The following is a 22,141-nucleotide window of genomic DNA, read 5'->3' as shown; positions in this document are numbered from 1 at the left end:
CCCGCCGATCCCAGCAGCTTCCCTGAGCCCCTTCCCCACCCAGGCCCTGGCGCTCGGAGCCCGCGCCGCTCCCTCGAGTCAGGCCGTCCAGGGCTCTGCTAACAGCTGTTTAAAGGCTTTTGCTGTTCAGTGCTCTGCGGGGATGTTTGTTCCAAGCCCATCTGCCTACTTTAAAAATACATAAGTGAAGCACACACACCCAGCTTGCCACCTCTGGCTGGGGAGGGGGCGGGCTCGGCGGCCCTCGCTCGCACTTCGTAAGGAACCGGCGCCCAGGAGCCGCACCCGTGCCCCACACCCCCACCGGCTCTCCTCTCCAGAGGACGCCCCTGGCTTCCCTGGGGAGGGGGGCGGGGCGCAGGGCCCCCGGGCCCCCTTTGTACCGGACAGGGCCGGGCCCCCCATTTCCAAGCGAGGTTCTGCCTCTCCCCTCTTCCCTGCTTCAGTTAATCTTTGTTCCCCTTTTCTGCTGAGAGGAGAAAAAAAAAAGAGAAAGAAAGAAAAGAAGGAAAAAAGGCGTGACTTGATTTTCAAACGAAACTCCCACAGCAAACAAAACCCTTTTAGAGAAATAAGAAAGGAGGAAGAAGGAAGAAAAGAGGGAAGAAAAAAACAGGAGAAAGAAAACCCTTCAGGCTTTCAATTCGAGTGGGAGAGTTGAACCGAAAGAAAGAGAAAGAAAGGAAGAAAAATCCTCTGCGGTAGAAAGAGAAAAGAAAACTTGGGCTGACAAGAGGGGGGTGTTGGGGGTGGAAGGAAGTGAGAAAACAAAAGAGAGATAAAAGGGCTGCTTTTCTGTTTCTCTCTTCCTCTGCGAGCTGGCTTAGGAGGAGCTGTTTTGCATCCCTTCACGTCAGCCCTGCCTCATTCCCTTCTTCCAGGGAGGGAGAGAGCGCGAGGGAGAGAGCGAGCGAGAGGAGGGGGGAGAGAGAGAAAGAGAGGAGCCGGAGGGAGGGCGGCAGGAGCAGGCGGCGGGCGCGCGTGGAGGCGGGCGGCGGGCGCACAGCAGCAGCCCGGGCGGTGGGCAGTCAGGAGCCCCCGGCCCGGCCCGGCCCGGCCCGCCGAGGGCCCCAGCGCAGGAGCCGCGCCCGGACCCAGGGTGAGTGTCCCGCGCGGCCCCCGGCCCCAGCCCCAGCCCCGCAGCCCCGGGCGGCCGGCCGGCTGGGGCGCGGGGGGCGCGGGGGTGGGTCGCTGCGGCCGCGGCCGACCCGCCCCCCGCCTCTCCCTGGGGACGGCCGCGCGCAGGCCCGCGCCGCGCTGCAAACATGTCGTCTTTTCCTTTCACTTCCACATTCCCTCATGCCGGAGAGCTGGAGGGAGAGAGGGAGAGCCGGGGAAAGAGGGAGAGATGGCGTCTGGGGGTGGGGGGGAGGGAGAGGAGGGGGAGGGGGAAGGGAGAGGGAGGGAGCGAGCAAAGAGGGCGAGAGGGAGGAGAGCGCGCGAATGAGAGAGAGAGAGAGAGAGGGAGAGAGAGAGAGAGAAGCAAAAATGAAAGGAGAGCGTCGCGGCGGCGGCGGCGCGGGAGGCCCGGGAGGCGACAGTGGCGGCGGCTCTCGGGCCCGCACGTGGGTGTCCCGGTGCTGGGTGCGCTCCCCCCCACACCCGGCCCGGGACTCAAAGTTTCACCCCCTCGCCGCCCCGCCCCTACGGCTGCCCACAAACTTTATTCTCGGAGCGGGTGGGGTTGCTGCGCGTCCCAGCCGGCCGGGGGTGGGGGAAAGCTGAGCGCGCCGCTGGGGAGGCTGGGGGCGTCCCCGAGGGGCCACCGGCCGCCGCAAGCTGGGCGCCGCGGGACCCCCGCCTGGATGGCGTCGGGGCGCCGCGGGCCGGGGACCCAGGACCAGCGCTCGCTGGCTGGGGGCGTGGGGGTGGGGGTGGGGGTGGCGGGCGGGGTCCCCACCGCCGTCTGGAGCCTCCCGCGGCTCAGCCCCCCCTTCCTCCTCGTCGCCTTCTCTCCGTCTTCTCGCGGTCATTTTCCTAATTGGATGGAGCTGTGGGGCGTGATCACCGGCGTCAGATCGGGGCCCTCAGGCTACCAGGTGGGCGCGCGGGCTCGGGGACCGACGGGGCAGCCCCAGTCTCCCCACCCTAGGCGCGCAGATCCCGCAGATCCGGCCCTTGGGCCACCGCCCCCTTCACCGCGGACTTGCTAACTAGTGCGTATCGGGTTTTTTTCCAACTTGCCTTTTAAGATGACTTTTATGGGCGCTGCAACTGCTTCCTTCCAGTCTGAGCTGTAGTTTGGAAAGATTTAAGAGGCCAGGGAGGTGCTTGTGTGGATTTTAACTAACCCGAAAGGGTCATTCATGTATCTCTAGGCTTTGCGAGACGGTTAGGGCAAGTCGTAGCAGTAGTATCTTGGGTGCCTTTTCTTTTTTCTTTCTTTTTTTTTTTTTTGACACAGAGTCTTGCTCTGTCGCCCAGGCTGGAGTGCAGTGGCACTGCAACCTCCGCTTCCCGGGTTCGAGCGATTCTCCTGCCTCAACCTCCCCAGTAGCTGGGACTACAGGCGCACGCCACCACGCCCGTTTAATTTTTGTATTTTTAGGAGAGATGGGGTTTCACCATATTGGCCAGGCTGGTCTCAAACTCCTGACCTCGTAATCCGCCCGCTCTGGCCTCCCAAAGTGCTGGGATCACAGGGACACCTCGAGGTGCTCATCCTACCGGGTCTGAGGGGAGCCTACTGGGCAATCCAGTGAGGGAGCAACGTCACGGCCCACCCTTGAGCTGCAGACCGAGTGCCCACCTGCAAAGGGCACCCTGAGCACCTTTCTTGCTGTGCAAAATGGGAACTCCCGGCCGGTATCGACCTGCAGGGTACATAACTAGTCCCTGTGGGTGCCTGGGAAATTCACAAAACTCCCCACAGGTGTGCGGAGAAGGACTTTGTGCTCTTGGGGGTCACTCAGCCAGCTTTGAAGCTGCCCTCTCAGTCCTGCTTTTGTACACGTGTAAGTAAAACCAAAGTTCATTTTTGCCAAGTAGAGTACTGGGGGTCTGTGTCCCTATTGCGTCTTCTTCAGGGGGCCTAGAGAACCAATGGGGCCACATGGGAGAAGGGAAGAAGAAAACTGTTCTTAACTCATTAGATAAGAGAGAATGTATTCCTAATGTGATCAAAGCCGATGGAGCTATCTGGTTTTGACTTCGGAAACCTAGAGTGGCCATTCCTTTCTCATTTGTTTTAAAGAGAATGTTATTTTCTATACTTTCTCGGTGGTTTTATCAGCTGACCCTCAGGACTGGGTAACTCCATGCCGGATACTGGCCAGTCTCGGAGCAGAGCCTCTGATTGGTCATCTGTAGCTCCAGAGAGGTGCCCATCTGGTGCCCCAGTGATCTTCTGGAGCTGGCTTTCCTGCATGAGTGCCGTGGGATAGAGCTGCTTTCTTTTGGGTAGGGGGAATTGGATGTTTGGGTCACATTTTCTTTCTCTAGCCTGGCCTGGTTGCCTGTGTCTAGGTGGAGGGGGCTGCAGGGAGTTGGGGACCCAGGCTCACTTGCTTGTCTTCTCCTCAGAGCTGATACCTGGGTGAGTCTTCAGCCCACGGTGTGTGGTCAGCGGGCCATTTTTTAAGGGCTTGGGTCATTTCCATTCCAACCAGGCATTTCCTACCAGGGAGACTTATTTTAGGCTCACTGTCTAGAGACAAGGAGACAGACAAGGTCTGGAATGGTTTTTGAGTTGGAGGAAGGGAGACTAATGGGACCACCAGAGATTTTGCACTTCTATTTTAGGTTTGCCTTGTGGCCCAGAGATATTTCTAGCAGAGTTGTGTTTGGAAAGAGGCACAACTTCTTTCTAGAAGGGAGTAAATAAATAAATAAAAGGAGGAGTCCAGCGCATCTTGGAGGAGACAGGTGAAGGCTCCCTGGCCCCACCAGTGCTAATGCTTGGCACAAGCTCATCATCTGGCTTGCTGACCCGTCCCATACCCCCATTCCTCAGGCCTAGCCAGAGCCTAGCCCAGGGCAGGACTCATTGTGTTGAAATAAGGGATCTGTGAATGTGCTGGGTCTGGTGTTAACGGTGGTTGATCCCAGCCCTTTGACTTCAAAGCTGGAAGAAGGCCTTAGAGATTGTCTGAAAGCAACTGAGGCAGGAAGAAAGCTCTGTACCCAGGATTACACAGTAAGTGGCAGAGCCAGCACTCAAACCTGAGCTTTCAGAACCTGTTCCCAGTGCTGTTTCTACAAGGCCACTGTCTCTGCTACTGCTGGGGATCCCGAATCACGCTCACTTCAAAGAATGTATCCATGAGAGCATGAAACCGTGGGCTCGTGCTGCACACATGAGACGCAAACGGAGCGCCTCATTTTCCAGATGTGTTACACAAACTATGCTGGAGGATGTGACTGGCCAGTGAGACAACTAGGGGGAACTGGGTGATTCAGGCTGTTTCAACATTGACTTCTTCAAAGTCCAACAATCAGAGAAGCAGTTTAGTCATTGGGATTTTCTCACATCACACCATTTTTTGATCTGGAATGCTTTCTTCGTACTTTGACTTGTATGTGATTTATTTAGGATTGGTCAGGAGAGAAGAGAAGGAATGTAAGGACCCAAGACCTGATCTCTGTCTGTGGGTTAAATGTACTGCAACGTTCGTGAGGGTAGACGTCTTTGCTTTGTTCATTGCTGAGTCCCTGTGCCTAGAATAGGGTCTCATCCATAGTGGGCCCTCAGTAGATACTTGCTGAATGAATGTACTGGACATTAGGAAAGGATTTACCTCCCAGAAGGAACCCATGAATGACACAGGCAGGGACAGGGAGGTGATTGATGGGAGCTGATGGGAGCTGCAGAGTTGTGCTGTGAGTCATTGCTTCAAACAAGCTCCAGACAGGTGAGGCAGGAGAGGGGTGGGAAGAGAGGATCCTGAATGGGGTGGAGCCCCTGGGTGGAGACTTGTACAAAACAATAGGTTTTTTTAGACTTTTTTTTTTTTTTTGGAACGGAGTCTCGCTCTTTCACCAGGCTGGAGTGCAGTGGTGCAATCTCGGCTCACTGCAACCTTCACCTCCTGGGTTCAAGTGATTCTCCTGCCTCAGCCTCCTGAGTAGCTGGGACTACAGGCGTGCACCACTACACCCAGCTAATTTTTGTATTTTTAGTAGAGATGGGATTTCACCATGTTGGCCGGGATGGTCTCGATCTCTTGACCTCGTGATCCGCCCGCCTGGGCCTCCCAAAGTGCTGGGATTACAGGCGTGAGCCACTGTGCCCAGCCTAAAACAATAGGTTTTGAATTGGACTCAGGATATAGAGAGAATAATAATAATCATGTGTCTTAGGCCAGAATTATGCTACGTGCTTTGTGTATTTGTCTCTGTTAGTCCTTGCAGGTGCTGGCTCTTGCATTCTTATTCTCATTTGGCAGAGGAGTTAAATAACTTGTCCAAGGGCACAGAGCTGGTATCTAAATCCAGGCTGTCTAACTTCAAACTTTGCCTCCCAGGAACAACAATGTGGTCATATATCTCTGCCCATGCCAAAGAGTTGGGCGTTCAGCACTTTGGGGTTCCTTGAAAGGACAGCAGCAGAAAAACTAAAGAAATTGTGGGTCTGCAGCAGAGGGAGGCTGGTCAGGGAGTGTGCCTGAAGAGGGTTCACCCAGTGAGGCCTATAAGGGAATGCTTATTTTAGGGGCCTAACTGTTCCTCAAGCAGAGTGGCTATTGTGAGATCAGGGCTATTTTGCACTTGATAAAGATGTAGGAGATCTTTTTATGGGCAAAGATTGCTTTTCAGCTTAAAGTTTAGTTGTCATATATTTGAAACTAGTGGGAATTTTAAAGCTAAGAAATGTCCTTGTTGGCCTTGATACCACCAGAGGCTGTTTCCCACATGTATAAATGTTACCTGCGTACTCCAGGATGCTGGCCCAGCCTGTTCCAGACCACAGCAGCTCCTCGTTCATTGGCAGTCTGTGATGTGCTAGACACTGTGCAGGTCCTGTCCTTGTGAAGCTTTCAGTCTCCCTGGGAGGCAGGCATTAAACTAATAATTACACAAATACTCTTTAATTACAGTTGTTATAAATGCTTCACAGGAAAAAGTACGGAGGCATAGAAGCCAGTAATCATGGAGAGGGGGAAGGGAAGCTTTCCTGAAGAAAGGGCATTTAAATAGCCACCTGCAGTGTGGATGAAGAGGCTTTAACCAGGGTGGTACAGTTCATTAACCTTGATGTGAACCTTGCGACTCCATATGTGGTCCATGGACCAGCATCAGCATTACCTGGTAGTGAGTTAGAAATGCAGAGCCCCGGGCTTCTCAGCAAACCTACTGGATCTGCCTTTTAATTCATATGCATGGTAATGTCTGTAAAGCACTGATGGACTCAAAAGTACTGAAATGAGATGTTCTCAGCTTCGCTGGGAGCTCATTGGGTGACCCAGGGAAAGTCACCCGGGGTGACTTCTTTGATCTTTGGCTTTTTCCAGTTTGTGCTGTCTCCCTGCTTGTTGAGGGTGACCCACCCCTGTATTGCTGTTGGCGGAGACCCTGCAGACACTAGTCCATGCTCTGGTCTGACTTCTGTAAGCACTGAAGATGGGCTGAACCATCAGAGCTTTTGATAAGGATCAGAATAATTCCCTAAAAGTGTGTGGAGCTGCACACAGGGATTGTCTTAAGGTGACCCTGGGAGGATTTGGCCTGAAGCAAGAGAAAAACTGGCAAGGGTCAAAAGGGCTTTGGGGAAGAAAGGTGTAATGTTTCTGCCAAAAGCGAACCTAAAACGGGGAGAGAGAGGCACCTGCTCAATAGTTCCATGCATGGGAACATAATACTTTTAAGAATTGCCTCAGAGTTTTATCCCTGAGACCGTCACATTACTGTAGAGAAGACCAGAGGGTTGAAATCGGGGGTCCTGGACTCTTGCAGTGTGTGAGTGGGCTTCGAGCGTCAGGGATACCTGAAACTGTGCAGAAGGTTACATGTGTGCGCTTTTCTGGGAAGAGGACCCATAGCTTTCACTGGCCAGCTCTAAGAATTAGTCAAATGTCTTACTTGACTAACCTCACCCAGCTCTTTTGTTATACAGCACATACTATATGCCAGGCATAATTGTAAGCACTCTACACTTACTGTTAGCTCATTTAGGTTGAATACCTTTCTGGAGGTCACAGATGTAGTAAGCCTCAGAGCTAGGGTTAGAACCCAGGCTCTGGGGTCCCAGAGTCGCTGGTTGCAAAGCCTACCCTGGTAACAGGGCAAGCAGGACTAGGGGTGAGCTCTTTTTGGTAGCACAGATGAAGAGGCTTACCCCCACCCCCACTTTACAAGTAAGCGTCTCCCCAGTTGTTCATGTAAAACATAGAAAGGATTTTCCCAAGGAAGCACGTTGTGAATAGCTCCAGGTTGCCAGGCTAGCCCGTGAAAGCCTGTATCACTATTGAGCCCAACTCATGCTTGTTTGCAAAGAAAGTAATTAGAAAATAAAACTGCTGCTGCACTAAAGGCTAAATTAAAAATTCTAGAATTGGAAAGAAGGCACTTGAAGAATTGCACCCTTAAATTAGGGAGGTAAGGTGGCAACAGGAAATTGGGGTTGATTCTGAAAGGGAGGGATTAAAGGATGTTACAGCCAAAGCACAGCCAAATATATGTCGAATCAGCAGCTTCAAAAGGTAAAATAACTGTTTTTTATTACCTGCTAATTAATGTGTATAGTTCACAGACCTGACCCTTCCCCCATCCCTAGTGCCTACCCCAAGTACACAGGCCTTTTGTCTTTTCTGTCATTCATTTTGTATTATTTGAATTTTTATCCAGTATGTGTTATCTTTATTTTATATATAATATATATGTGTGTGTGTATATATATATGTAAGTGAAGTAAAAGAACTATTAGAAGTGGGTTGGAGGCCAGACACAGTGGCTCATGCTTATAATCACAGGACTTTGGGAGGCCCAGGCTGGAGGATTGCTTGAGCCCAGGAGTTTGAGAACAGCCTGGGCAACATAGTGAGACCCTGTCTCTACAAAAAAATTTTAAAAATCAGCCAGTGGCACGTAGCTGTAGTCCCAGCCACTTGGGAGACTAAGGTGGGAGGATCGCTTGAGCCCAGGAGGTTGAGGCTGCAGTGGACTGTGATGGCGTCAGTGTACTCCAGCCTGAAAACCCTGTCTCAAAAAAAAAAAAAAAACAGTGAGTTGGTCTCTTTTGCAATCACCATTGTAAAGGAGTTTCTGATATTAACTACATTTGCTCTATTGTGTGTTTATTTCTGGGAGAACCAAGAAAACTGTTGGAAATGTGAGGATTTTTAGTGTAGTGGGAAGCTGAGAATAAGTGTATCACATTGCGACCCAACTATTTTCCCTTTCTTCTTTCCCTGCCCCCAACATGTTATATATATGGAATCGAAATGAAGTTAGAGTGGTCACTACAGAAAGCAGGAATGTCTACCCTTCACATTTAAATGGGAAACTATAACTTTTGTGATAACTCTTGGTTATGTGTGGTTTCGTTTTCTGGATGGTACCTGGAATGACATCCTGGGCCCCATCCCATTCTGGGTGGGACAGCAAGGATGCAGGCTTCCAGACTGGGAAGGCTGTCCTGCATGTGTTTGGTAAAAGACAGTGGCTAAACTTGGGGCACATCAGAATGTCCTCACAAGGACCAAGTCCAAGCTGGCCCCTTGAGAAGCATCAGGTACCCTTTGGAAACTGGTAGTGCTGGTCAGTTTAATCTCACTCTGTGATGTCTGATCCTCGGGCCCTGGGCTCACAAGCCATTGCTTCCCATCATGGCTCCATTCTCTAGCTGCAAATCACAAGATCATTTGTAGACTTGCCAGTACCCAGAAGCAGGTCACCTCTGAAATTCAGAACTCTTCCTGTCTTCCCACTACACAGCACTCCTTGAAGCAGCCCTGCCCATCCCTGCCCCAACCTGGGAAATCTGTGCCCACTTCCCTGGTCCATTCCCCATGTGCCCACTGTCAACCCCACAGCTTGTTCCTCTGTGTCCTGCCCTGGCTTCCTCCCTAGGTCTGGGTACCCCACATCCTCCTATGCCTTAATTCTCCACCTACAGCTACAGTCACACCTCTCTCCCCGTCCCCAACCCCAACCTGTGTCACTTCTCTTTACCCTAGGATTTCACGAAGAGTCCACTCCGTCCCCACTTCCTCTCTCCCCCCTCCTCCTTGCCAGCTCAACAACAGTGGAACATTTCACCCCAGCCCACTCTCACTCCAGCTGGCTCTCCTAGAGGTCCCTGGCCACCTAATCATGCCCGGTGGCCCATCTTGTGAATTCCTTTTACCTGACTGCCTGGTGGCCCATCTTGTGACTTCCTCTTACCTGACTTCTCCATAGCAGTTACTATCGTGAACAGTCTTCCCCACCTTGGGTCTGGCTCATCACTCTGGGTCCCTTTCCTGTCTCTCATCTGCTTTTTGTGCCATTCTTTCCTCTTGCCATGCTTTGGTGCCTTGGTCATGGTTCATTGCTATTTACTTACCTACTACGACTGTGGTTTCAGCCTGCATAGGCCTCTTGGCCTGTGATCCCTGTCCTCATGTCTCCCGTAGACAGCCTAGGGCTGGATTTCCTTTTGTTTTTAATCTAGTCTGATATCTATGCTCTTTAACCAGAGAGTTCAAGCCATTTGCATTTGTTATGGTTTTGGAAATAGATGGATTTCTTTTTTTCTTCTTCTTCTCCTTCTCCTTCTTTTTTTTTTTTTTTTTTTCAGTCACCCAGGCTGAAGTGCAGTGGCAGATCTCAGCTCACTGCAACCTCCGTCTCCCACGCTCAAGTGATCCACCTCAGCTTCCCAAGTAACTGGGACCACAGGCATGCACCACCACAGCTGGCTAATTTTTATGGGGGTTTTTTTTGTTGTTTTTTTTTGTAGAGATGGGGTTTTTCCATGTTGCCCAGGCTGGTCTTGAACCCTGAGCTCAGGCTATCTACCTTCCTCAGCCTACCAAAGTGCTGGGATTACAGTGTGAGCCACCGCACCTGGCCAAAACAGGATGCAGATTCCTTTCTACCATCGTGTTTGGTGTTTTCTGTGTGTGCTTTTTCTGATTCTTCTGTTCATTATTTCAAATTGATTGAAAGTTTTTTTTTCTTTCCTTCACTCCATTTTTTCTCTACTGCTTTGAAACTTATATACTATTTTTTAAAATTTTTTATTTTTAGAGGCAGGATCTTGCTCTGTCATCCAGATGGGAGTGTAGTGGCAGGATCATAGCTGACTGTAACCTTGATTTACTGGGCTCAAGTAATTCTCCCACCTCAGCCTCCTGAGTAGTTGGTCTTGAATTTGAACTTATGTTCTTGAACTTCTATTTTTTATTGTTTTTTGTTTCATTTTGTTTTGTTTTGTTTTGAGATGGAGTCTTACTCTGTTGCCCAGGCTCGAGTGCAGTGGTACAATCTCGGCTCACTGCAACCTGTGCCTCCTGAGTTCAAGTGATTCTCCTGCCTCGGCCTCCCAAATAGCTGCAATTACAGGCGTGTGCCACCATGCCTGGATAATCTTTGTATTTTAGTAGAGACAGGGTTTCACCATGTTGCCCAGGCTGGTCTTGAACTCGTGACCTCACGTGATCCACCTGCCTCGTCCGCCCAAAGTGCTGGGATTACAGGTGTGAGCCACTGCGCCCGGCCTAGCCTCCTGAGTAGTTAGGACTACAGGCACGGAATCACCACTCCTGGCTGTTTTATTTTTTAGAGGCAGGGTCTGGCTATGTTGCCCAGGCTGGTCTTGAACTCCTGGCTTCAAGCCATGCTCCTGCCTTGGCCTCCCAAAGTGTTGGAATTACAGGTGTGAGCCACCGTGCCCGGCCTGAAACGCAGACTGCGTAATGTTCAGTTGGTGTCTATATATTTTTTTCAAACAATGTAAAGACCTTAGAATGCTTTATATAAAGTCACCACTGTCCCTCCCCACATTCCATTGTCATACAGTAGTTTATGTTTCTGTCTTTAATCCCACAAATTGGACTCTAATTTTAATGTTGTATACACTTAATCCTTTGTTTTTATTTTTCACATGTTTACCTTTTACTCACATTTTTCCTTTCATCTCAGGTCTTCTTTCTGGGATCAGAACATCATGTGGCAAAGGTCTTTTAGTCATAAGCTTTCAGTTTCTGTTTGGCTGAATTATTATTTCATCCTTATTCTTTTTTTTTTCTTCTTCATCTTTTTTTAGTCTAGAATATATATAATAATGGCTTTATCCTTACTCTTAAAAGATAGTTTTGCTGGGTATAAAACATTAGCCTGACCATTATTTTCTCAGTATTTACGGGCATCATTCCACTGTCTTCAGACTTTCACTGTTGATATTAAGGAGCTGGGGGCCAGGCGTGGTGGCTCACGCCTGTAACCCTAGCACTTTGGGAGGCCAAGTCAGGTGGATCATGAGGTCAAGAGTTCGACACCATCCTGGCCAACATGGTGAAACCCTGTTTCTACTAAAAATACAAAAATTAGCTGAGTGTGGTGGCGTGTGCCTGTAGTCCCAGCTACTCGGGAGGCTAAGGCAGGAGAATTGCTTGAACCTGGGAGGTGGAGGCAAGATGGCGCCACTGCACTCCAGCCTGGCACCAGAGGGAGACTCTGTCTCAAAGAAAAAAAAAAAAAAAAAAGAAAGTAAGAAAGTTGGTAGCCCAATTATTGTTCCCTTAGGTAAATTCTTCTCTGAGGTTGTGTATTTGTATGCTTATGTTTTGTACTGTGCAATTCACTGTAATGTACTGAGGAGTGGATTTTATTTTATTTGGCTAAAGATTCACTGGGCTTCCTGAAAGCAAGGATTGGTGGCTATCATCTGTTCTTTTTTTTGTTTGTTTGAGACAAAGTCTTGCTCCGTCACCCAGGCTGGAGTGCAGTTACACAATCTCGGCTCACTGCAACCTCTGCCTCCCGGGTTCAGGTGATTCTCCTGGCTCAGCCTCCTGAGGAACTGGGATTACAGGTGTCTACCACCATGCCTGGCTAACTTTTGTATTTTTGGTAGAGACAGGGTTTCACCATGTTGGCCAGGCTGGTCTTGGACTTCTGACCTCATGTGATATGCCCACCTTGGCCTCTCAAAGTGCTGGCATTACAGGTGTAACCACTGTGCCTGGCCAGGTGTTGTGTGATTTTTGATTGCAAGCTTATGTTTGCTAGGATTCTATCTGTGAGAATTCTTTGAGGTATAGGATGAATGTACCTTCTTCCAGGGAGGATGTGTGTTTCCTTCTGCTACGTACCTGAAGGCCCTACAGATGGATTCATTTCTCTGTAATTCTTAGCTTGCAGTTTTGACAACCAGAACCTAAACCCACATAAGAGCCTGCCAATGACCACAGATTCTCAGAGGAACCTTTTTTTTTTAAACCCCACCCACAGCTAACACTAAGATTACTTCCTTCCTGAATATATATCACCAGACGCTCCCCTTTGTCCCATTGTCACTTTATTGCCAAATGCCTTCTCTCAATTTTTGGTCAAAGTCCTAATCATTTCAGGCCCAATTAAAAACTCAGTATCTCCTGAGCCTTCCCCACACCATATGTTGCAAAATTATCTTTCCACATTCACAGGCCACTGTTGCATTACCTATTAGTCTGTGAGTATACGCGTTCGGACCCCATGCTGGATTCTGAGCTTTTTGAAAGCACAGAGCTATATCATTTATTTCTGGAGCCCCAGTCCCTGGCTCACTGTTGCACAGAATAGTTGTTCCATAGATATTTATTAATCACATCGAATTTATGGCAAAACCAGTACTTCTCTTCTTTTTGAATAGTAATAATAAAAAAAAAATCACAATCACTAACCTGCCCCCTGGTCTTAGACAAAGCCAGTTCACCTCTTTGGATCTCAGTATCCTTAGCTGTAAAATGAAAGGATGCTCTGAGGTCTCTACTTGTTCTAAGACACTGAGATCCAGTGCAGCTGTGTGGCTGTCAGTCACAATACCATGGATCAACTCTTGACTCACAAATTGAATGAAGGGATGGGAGGGCTGTGGTGAGAAAGGGTGTAATTCTGAGGTAACTGGGCATGAGTTGGAAGAGAGGAAGAAGAAGGGACTTCAAGATGGGTTAATATAAAATAAAGATGGCGGAACCAGGCATGATGGTGTGTCCCTGTAATCCCAGCTACACTACAGGCTGAGGTGGGAGGATCAGTTGTACCCGGGAGTTTGAATCCAGTCTGGGAAACATAGTGAGATCCTATCTCTTAAAAAAAAAAAAATGGCATTTAAGAAATTATGACTTGATTTAACTAGGTGGCTATCTAAAAAATTAATGCATTAAAACAATATAAATTTCAGTTGGGTTATAGATGCTAAATATTTTTTTAAATGAACTTGGAGAAAGTACTTTCTAAGAATGACTTAAAACCCAGAAGTCATAAGAGAAAAAATTAATACATTTGACCCTATGCATGTAGAGAATTTCTTCATGGCAGAATCCATCATAAAATCAAAGGAGTCTCCCAGCTCTCAAAATTGGGAAAACATTTTTGCAACATATATCATAGAGCTCATTTCCTTAATATCTAAAGAGTTCCTACAAATCAGTAAGAAAAAGACCATCAACCGAATTTTTAAAGCAGGCTAAAAACACGGACAGTTCACAGAAAAGGTTCTGAACCATATGAGAATGTGTTGAGCCCACTAGCAAGAAGAGAAACACAAGTTTTCTGTGGAGATGTGACGGTGGGGAACAGATACTCTCATAGTTTTTGATAGAAGTGTAGATCAGTACAACTTTTACATGAGCAATTCCACTTTTGGAAATTTCTCTTTACAGATAAATTGTACACGTGTGAAATGATGCATTTTTTTCAAGATAGTTAATTGCATCATTGCTTGTAAAAGGAAAAGAGAAAGGAAACAACCAGAATGTCCATCACTAGAGAACTGGTAAATAAATTATCCTGCCACCATACAATGCAATTCTTTATTATTATTATTATTATTATTATTATTTATTTTTTTGTTTTGAGATGGGGTCTTGCTCTGTTATCCAAGCTGGAGTGCAGTGGCACAGTCACAGCCCACTGCAGCCTCAACCTCCTAGGCTTAAGCGATCCTCCCACCTCAGCTTCCCAAGTAGCTGGGAACACAGGTGCATGCCACCACACCCAGCTAATTTTTAAATTTTTTGTAGAGATGAGGTCTCACTGTATTGCCCAGGGTGGTCTCAAACTCCTAGACTCAAACAGTCCTCCCCCTTCAGCCTCCCAAAGTGTTAGGATTACAGGTGTGAGTCACTGGGCCCAATGCCATACGATGCAATTCTGTGCAGTTGTAAGAATGGACACGCCCTATGTACCAATGTATACTATGTACCAACTAAGACATTTTAAGTGAGAAAGTGAGGGATAGAATGCCTGGTTATGCAGTAGCTCTGCAAAGATACCTCGGAGGCTGGTAACAGTGGTTTCCCACAGTGGGGGCAAACTTTTTACTGTGTATCTTTTTCTGTATTTTGAATCTTGTACCTTGTGCACATACTACCTAATAATTTGTTTTTAAAGAAGGAAAAAAGGATGGGTAGAAAGAAAGGAGGGTAGGCTGAGGGGGAGAAGAAGGCTTTCACCTTTGCTCTGCGTTTTCACATAGACGGTTTCAGTTTATACTCTCCAGAAACTGGTGCAAGGTTATCGTTTTTAGACCAAGAAACTGAAGCTCAGAAGTCTGAAATGACTTGCCCAAGTTCATGGAGAGAGTTAGCTTTGGAACCTGGCATGGAATTCAGTCCTGACTCCAGAGCCATTGGGCTCATCTCTGTCAGTTTTCTTTTCTTGCTCTCTTCTTATATTTATTTTACTTTTTTGAGACAGAGTCTTACTCTGTCACCCACGCTAGAGTGCAGTGGTACGATCATAGCTCACTGCAGTCTCAAACTCTGGGCTCAAGTGATCATCCTGCCTTGGCCTCCCAAATAGCTGGGACTACAGGCATGTACCACCATGCCTGGCTCATTTTTAAATTTGTTGTAGAGGTGGGGTCTGTGCTGGTCTCAAACTAATGACCTCAGTGATTCTTCCACCTTGGCTTCCCAAAGTGCTGGGATTATAGGCGTGAGCCATTGTGCCTGGCCTCTTCTTTTTTTTAACCAACATTTCACTGGTCAAGGACAAATGGCCATACACCATGGCCTAGACCCATCTCTGCAAAGGGAGTGACTGTAAAGAAACTTCCACTCCTGCCTCTGCAGCTAGCTTGTGCCTACGAGGCAAAAGCTCAGGCAGTAGATGGTGAAGGCAAGCCCAGAGCCCAGCCAGCCACATCAGACACATGAGGAGGATTAGGGATGGGCTCTGCAGTCCTGCCTTTGAAGTTCCCAGCTTTTATCAGAATGTCTGAACCTTAGTGTTATTTCAAGGGAGCTTTTATTTCTGTCTATAAACTGGCCTCAGGTAGGTGCCAGCTGTTGCCAGGTGCCAAGGGAGCATTTCCTGGCTGCCTAAGCTGGTGCCTTCACTTTTGTTTTATGGCAGGGAACTTTTTAGGGGTAAAGGCATTGGTACTTGGAAGATTCTGGGAGAATAACTTTAAAAAAATATTTTTCTATTCAGAAGTGCCATTGGATGGCATCTCTTTAATTAAAGGGACGGAGAGGTGCATTTTTATTATTTGTTTCCCAGAACTACCCGTGCTGTTTTTCAAAGCAGGGTGTTGACTGCTTCCTCCTTGCTGATGAGAAATGCTGTATGGAGAACAAAGCTGAAAGTGTTGGCCATATATAATACGAGGCTGTAATTTATAGGCTATAGCTTCACCAGGGGAAGAATTTGATGTCTTTAAGAGATACAAAATCATCTAGCTCCAGCTGTCCTTGTGTGTGGTGCCACATTTATTTTCTAACTTGGAGTCATCATTCTTTTAAGAAAGAGACAGGGTCCTTTTGGGCTGAGGAATGCTCTCGGGAGCAGGAAGTTTTCAGGATCTGTGGGCCTGAGCTGGCATGTCCAACATCCTGTCACTATACTGCTTGGCATCTTACAAGGGATGCGTCCTAATGACCCACCCTGTCCACTTTTGTTTGGTTGCTTGTTGAAGGTAGGAGCGTCTTGAACAGCATGGTGCTGTTCCCCTGTAAAGTTTATACCCATCAGTGCCCAGTTGTTTGTAGAATTCGAGAATGGATGGGAAGCACCCAGGAAACGGTTCCCAAATGGATGCATTTTGATATTTGAAGTACACTTTAAAGCTTTTGGCTTTTGATCATAAAGGGACCGGAAACATTGAGACACCTTCCCACTGCTCCTCAGGTTTTCCTGGTGCTTGAATAATTAGGGCCATGCCCTCTGGAATCTCCTTCCTTGGGCTCCAGGGCATCTGTCTTAGCAAAGGCTAGCTTCTCACTCACAGTGCTCTGTGAGTGCTCTGGACATCCTCCCCAGCATTCTGTTCCATCATCATCTTGTGTTCTGTCTCACTATCCAGAAAAACTTCTGTGTAACATCAGCTGTGTTCTTTTGCTTCAATTACAGAGCTTGTTGGAATTTCTCTTCCAAATCCCTGTTTTGGGGCTTTTTTTTTTTTTTTTTTTGAAATGGAGTCTTGCTCTGTCACCCAGATTGGAGGACAGTGGCGTGATCTTGACTCACTGCAACCTCCGCCTCCCGGGTTCAAGCGGTTCTCCTGCCTCAGCCTCCCAAATAGCTGGGATCACGGGTGTGTGCCACCACACCCAGCTCCTTTTTGTATTTTTAGTAGAACCAGGGTTTCACCATGTTGGCAGGCTGGTCTTGAACTCCTGACCTCAGGAGTGCTGAGATTACAGGTATGAGCCACCGCACCCAGCTGGGGTTTTTCTACCTTGGTGGTAAAAATTAATTTCCTGTCGCCACCTAGATGAACAAATCTCAGGTTAGGAACTGGCCTTTTTTCCCCTTCTCTTTGAATTCACTGTCTAAAGAAACAGCCACTACCCTTTCCCTAAACCAGGACGGAGGTCATGTCTGCTTTGCCTTTTTGCACCTTGGCCCCTGCCTGCCCCTTACCTCCCCGCTCCAGCTATAGTGACTGGAAGGGCCCGCACAGGAAAGCTGGGCCCTGGATATTCATGGACGTTGCTGGAGGATGTGTCTCCCTGCTGGTGGCTCTCACTCTTCCTGTGCTCAGTAGAGCCTTATGGAAGATTCTAATTCCCCTGTCCTGGAAACCACCTTGAAAATATTCTTAAATATTCTTAGGTGGATTTAAGATGTCTCTGTCTAGTGTTTTTTTGTTTGTTTGTTTTCAAATCCAGCTAAGATTTGAAAGCCCAAGGAATGAACAGTCTCTTGGATTTTGTATCTCTTCTTTTGTTTTTTAGAAAATAGCTTTTATTGATTTTTTTTCTTGCTACAAAGAGGTTGATGATTATTGCAGAAAATTTAGGGACTCAAAGTAGGCAATGAGAAGATAAAAACCACCTATAATTATTAATATTTTAGTATATTGTATAGCCCCCCAGAATATTTTTCAGTTTAAAAAGATGAGATCATACTGTTTATACCATCTTATTACATTTTAATTTTTCTTTTTTTTTTTTTTGCTTTTACTTTACAACATGTGATTAAAATTTCCATCAGGTTAAGCAGCCTCCATCAAGTCACTTTAAAGGGTTGTATAGTTCTTTTGAACAGATGGACTATCATTTATTTAAGCAATCTCCTACATGTAGCTTGTTTCCTCTGTTTCTGTCTTGTAAAGAATACCGTGGTGAACATCCTTGGGTATATTTGCCCAGAGACTTGATTATTTCCTTGGGATACATCTCCAGAAGAGAATCACTGGGCCAAGGCTGTTGATCTAGATGGGTAAATTGCCCCCTGCACACATTGTATCATATTTGGATTCTGTTTAACCAAATACTAACTCCTATTCTTTTAAACATGGTTGTGAGTCTTTCAGACCTCTGTTTCCTAATGTTTCTCACAGGTCATACAGGTTGGCTGAGAGTAAATGGCAAGGAAGGGCCTGAGAGACTCTGGGCATAGCTGACCTAGGAAAGGGAGTCTATCATCCTGGCCCCTCGCTTTACCATGGGAGTGCAAGGGCTGGGCCCAGAGACCCTGTCTTGCCTCCCCTGACCCCAGGAAGCTGCACGCCTGTGGTTCCCCAGGGAAATCTTCTCTGGTGCCAGCCGTTAGGGTGCCCAGGGCAGAGAGCTGGTTTTGAGGATTCCAGAGTCTATCAGAGAACTTAGGCTGGTCTTTCTTCCAAGACAATGCTCCTAAACAAACATCCTGCCCTAATTCAGAGACTAGGTTGGTGCTTATGGGGGGCGGTAACTGGGGGAGCTGAGGATTTCCTGTGCAGGCCTCAGACTTTGGCCCAGGAGTCCAGGCCAAGGAAGTGCCTCTGCCCAGACTTTCAGCCCCTTGAAGCCCAGTTCTTCGTCATCACTTGGTGGGGGGAACAGAGGGAAGTTTGATGGAATTACTGAGGAAGTAGCATTTACGTGGTCTAAATCGGACCTTCCTGTTCCCACTCCTGACCAGCTCTTCCTCCTTTTCCGCTCTCTTCCTCCTGCGTGACAGCGCATTCTTCATGGCGCCTCTGGGGCCCTTCCTGTCTGCTGAGCTGCTTTCTTCCCTTTTCTCTCCTGCTGGGACCTAGACTGGTGCCCACCTTCAGGACTGGGCACATCCAGGCACCTCACTGCCCCTTTCCTCCTCCAGCTCTGCTCCCAACCCCCCTGCACCCTTCCATCCAGGCAGGGCTGTCCCAGCTGAGGCCCCAGCCCACCCTTTTTTCTCAGTTCTGCCAAGAAGGCCATGGGGGCTGTTGGAGGCCCGAGCTGCCTCACCGCTGGGAGACACAGCATGCCAGCTGCTGCCCGGATGGGTTACAAAAAACAAAAACACAAACTCCAGCCCCTTGAGATGAGGGACGTTTCGGTTTCTGTGAACCTGACAACTCATGTGTGTTGGAAATGAGAGGCACAGGTTGGGAGAGGGAGGCTGCATGCTTCCCCTGGGGTGGACTTTGTTTAAATTTTAATATGCTCTTCCTTTTTCTCAAAGTGCCAGCAACGGCTCCCAGCTCCTTTGTCATTTTAGCCCTGTTATCTGTCTAGTGGATGAGATCTCTTATCTGCCCGGTCCTCCCGTCCTCCCTGAATGGTGGGTTCCTCACCGCCTCCCCGCAACTTGTGACAGTGTTACAGATCCCGTTCTGCAACCTTAGATTCAGATGAAACTTGTCACTTTGCTTCTTTAGTCAACTAAGATTTGGGGAAAGCAGGGCTCCATTTGTGATAGTGTTGGACCCACCAAGAACACGAATAGTGGGCAACTTTGGTGTCCTGTGAGAGAGGGTGTGGCACCCCACCCTTAGCAGCCCGGGGGGCATCAGCTCCAAGGGTGAGGGTTTCAGCCCTGGGTTCCTTGCGATGGAGTCAAGTGTTTGCTCCAGTGTGTGTTCAGACTTCTGACCTGGCCCCGCCTCAGCCTTGGGGAGCTCTCTCAACTGTGTGCTTTGTTGGATGGAAACTGCATTAGACGCAGAAACACAGAGCTTCTCTTTTCCCCACAAGTAGGTGCAGATCTGAAAGATCCCCGCAGATGCGGCTTAGAGGCAAGGGGAGGACCTCATCCTTAAATCATGGGGCTCAGGATTAGAGGACCCATGGCTTTCAGCCTCGGCTCGCCATCTCCTAGCCCTGATGACCCACAGCCTCCCCGAGCCTTGGTTTCACAGCCTGTGAAGTGGGTTCATGAGCCTGCTTTTCATAGCTATGCCGTGTATTTGTATATAACCCATGGTTATCACTATTACCTGCAGACCGTGGGGCTATGAAGTCAGGAGAAAGGCCTGCACCATCCTGAATCCTCTGTTCTCTGAAAAATCTCCCTTTGTCATCTCTTAACTTAATTCAATCAGCAAACATTTACCAACTGCCCACCCATGTGCTAAACTCTGTCATATTAAGGTGAATGGCATGGTCTTTCCCCCCAATGAGCCCCCAATCCAGAAGGGGTACTAGATATTGGATATAGACACAAAAGCACAGGAAGTTAGCTCTTCAAATGTGCTGGAGGGGTGGGGGCTGTAGGGAAGACTGCTTGGTGGAGGTGGTGTCTGGCTGAGTCCTAGCAGACAAAGGAGGGATGGGGGACCAGGCATGGTGGCTCACACCTGTAATCCCAGCACTTTGGGAGGCCTAGGCGAGCAGATCACCTGAAGTCAGAAGTTCAAGACTAGCCTGGTGAACATGGCAAAACCCCGTCTCTACTAAAAATACAAAAATTAGCTGGCCATTGTGGCGCATGCCTGTAAGTCCCAGCTACTTGGGAGGCTGAGGCAGGAGAATCGCTTGAACCAGGGAGGCGGAGGTTGCAGTGAGCCAAGATCGAGCCACTGTACTCCAGGCTGGGTGACAGAGCGAGACTCTGTCTCAAAAAACAAAACAAGGCCGGGCACAGTGGCTCATGCCTGTAATCCCAGTACTTTGGGAGGCCGAGGCGGGCGAATCACTAGGTCAGGAGTTCAAGACCAGCCTGACCAATATGGTGAAACCCCCTCTCTACTAAAAATAGAAAAATTAGCTGGGCGTAGTGGTGCGTGCCTGTAATCCCATCTACTCGGGAGGCTGAGGCAGGAGAATCACCTGAACCCAGGAGGCAGAGGTTGCAGTGAGCCGAGATTGCACCACTGCACTCCAGCCTGGGGGCAGAGTGAGACTCCGTCTCAAAAAAGACAAAACCAAACAAAAAGGAGGCATGGGGGACTCAAACATGCAAAGGCAGCAGGGGACACGTTTGAGGAGTCAGAGGGGGATTGTGGATGAGACGGCAGAAGATGAGGCTGCAGGTATAGGTGGGGACCAACTGAGAATGTGTCAAAAGGCTCGGGCTTCATCCTGAAGCCTGGGAGGCCACCAGTGGGTTCTGAGCAAAGAAACAATATGGCGGATCACTCTGGCATAAGCTGGGAGACTTGGGGCTTGTGTTGTTAAATCCCTATGGGGAAATCCATTTGGAAATGTTGACCTGAGAGATGAGAAACCCCTTGAATACATATGGCACTTTTGCTTGAATTCCTTTTCATTTTGCCTAGAATTTCTGCTTTGCACCAGCTGTTTACAGATAGTTTACAAAAGTACATTAATAGGCTTGATTGTGTTTCTTAAAATTCACTGAGAAGTAACCCCAAGTAAAATTTTTCCACTGGGGCATGTTCTTAATACATATTTGTAGTTACTGAATCCATTTGAGAATGTAGAAAGCTCTTTTGAAATGTTGCAGGAGTACATGACATCTTCAGGTTGGGTTTTCCCCAGTACTGGCAAGGGGAAGAGAAGGAGAATTAATGTCTGTCAAGAAGCTGCTATAGGCCAGACACTGATCTAGATTCTTTGAATTCAGTGACCCACTGAGAAATAGCATTCCTCTCCCCATTTTACAGACAGGGAAACTGAGGCTTATGAAGGTGGCTGCTTTCCCAAGGCCTCACACCTATAAGGGGTGATAGTGGGATTTGAACCCAGAGCGATGAGTCCAAAGCTCACACTCCATCCATTGAACGACTCTGCCACCCAGCTCCTAAGACCTGCCAGAAAAGTAAAGCAGGAGCTACAGAGGTGGTTGAGCCACTGGAGAGCCTGGTGGCGTCTAGATAAAAATCAGAGCTAAAACACTGGCTTATTTCCATTCTCCCTGCACAAGTTCTTCTGCTGACTGACAAACTGGAAGCCAGGTGTTCTCTGGGTAGCACTCTTCCAAAGAGTGATGACTGCAAGCTCTTGGCTACATTCTGAGTTGGAGGTTCAGCCCACTGCATGGAGCAGCAGGTAGGAAGTTGGTACCTGTAGGTGGCATCAAATTGAACATAAACACACTTGTAGGAGAACCAGGCATGGTGGCTCATGCCTGTAATCCCTATGACTCAGGTGGCTGAGACAGGAAGATCCCCTGAGCCCAAGAGTTCAAGGCTGCAGTGAACCATGATCACACCACTGCACACCAGCCTGGGTGACAGAGTGAGACCCCAACTCTATTAAAAGCAAAATAAAACAAAACTATGCTTGGCTGGGCATGGTGGCTCACGCCTGTAATCCCAGCACTTTGGGAGGCCAAGGCAGGTGGATCATCTGAGCTCAGGAGTTCGAGACCAGCCTAGGCAACATGGCAAAACCCGGTCTCTACCAAAAATACAAAAAATTAG

The 22,141-nt window shown here is 48.4% G+C and overlaps 1 protein-coding gene across 6 annotated transcripts in view; it reads left to right on the top strand.

Moving 5' to 3' along the window:
* Window positions 1–210: 210 nt before the first annotated feature.
* The window catches only part of ZNF710 (zinc finger protein 710), an 80,256-nt gene continuing 58,325 nt past the window's right edge, over window positions 211–22,141 (top strand). The window contains exons 1-2 of one of the 6 annotated variants that reach the window (XM_033189027.1): window positions 211–1,099; window positions 2,873–2,954. The gene's annotated coding sequence lies outside the window, so the exon portion shown is untranslated. Of the gene's footprint in view, window positions 1,100–1,469; window positions 2,157–2,561; window positions 2,955–22,141 lie in introns of those variants that run through there. The other 5 variants (XM_033189024.1, XM_033189022.1, XM_033189026.1 and 2 more) reach the window with 5 other exon arrangements.

Source organism: Trachypithecus francoisi, unplaced genomic scaffold (genome assembly GCF_009764315.1).
Source record: "Trachypithecus francoisi isolate TF-2019V2 unplaced genomic scaffold, Tfra_2.0 Lachesis_group3, whole genome shotgun sequence".
NCBI classification, from domain to species: domain Eukaryota; kingdom Metazoa; phylum Chordata; class Mammalia; order Primates; family Cercopithecidae; genus Trachypithecus; species Trachypithecus francoisi.
This window is presented reverse-complemented; position numbering and strand designations above follow the sequence as displayed.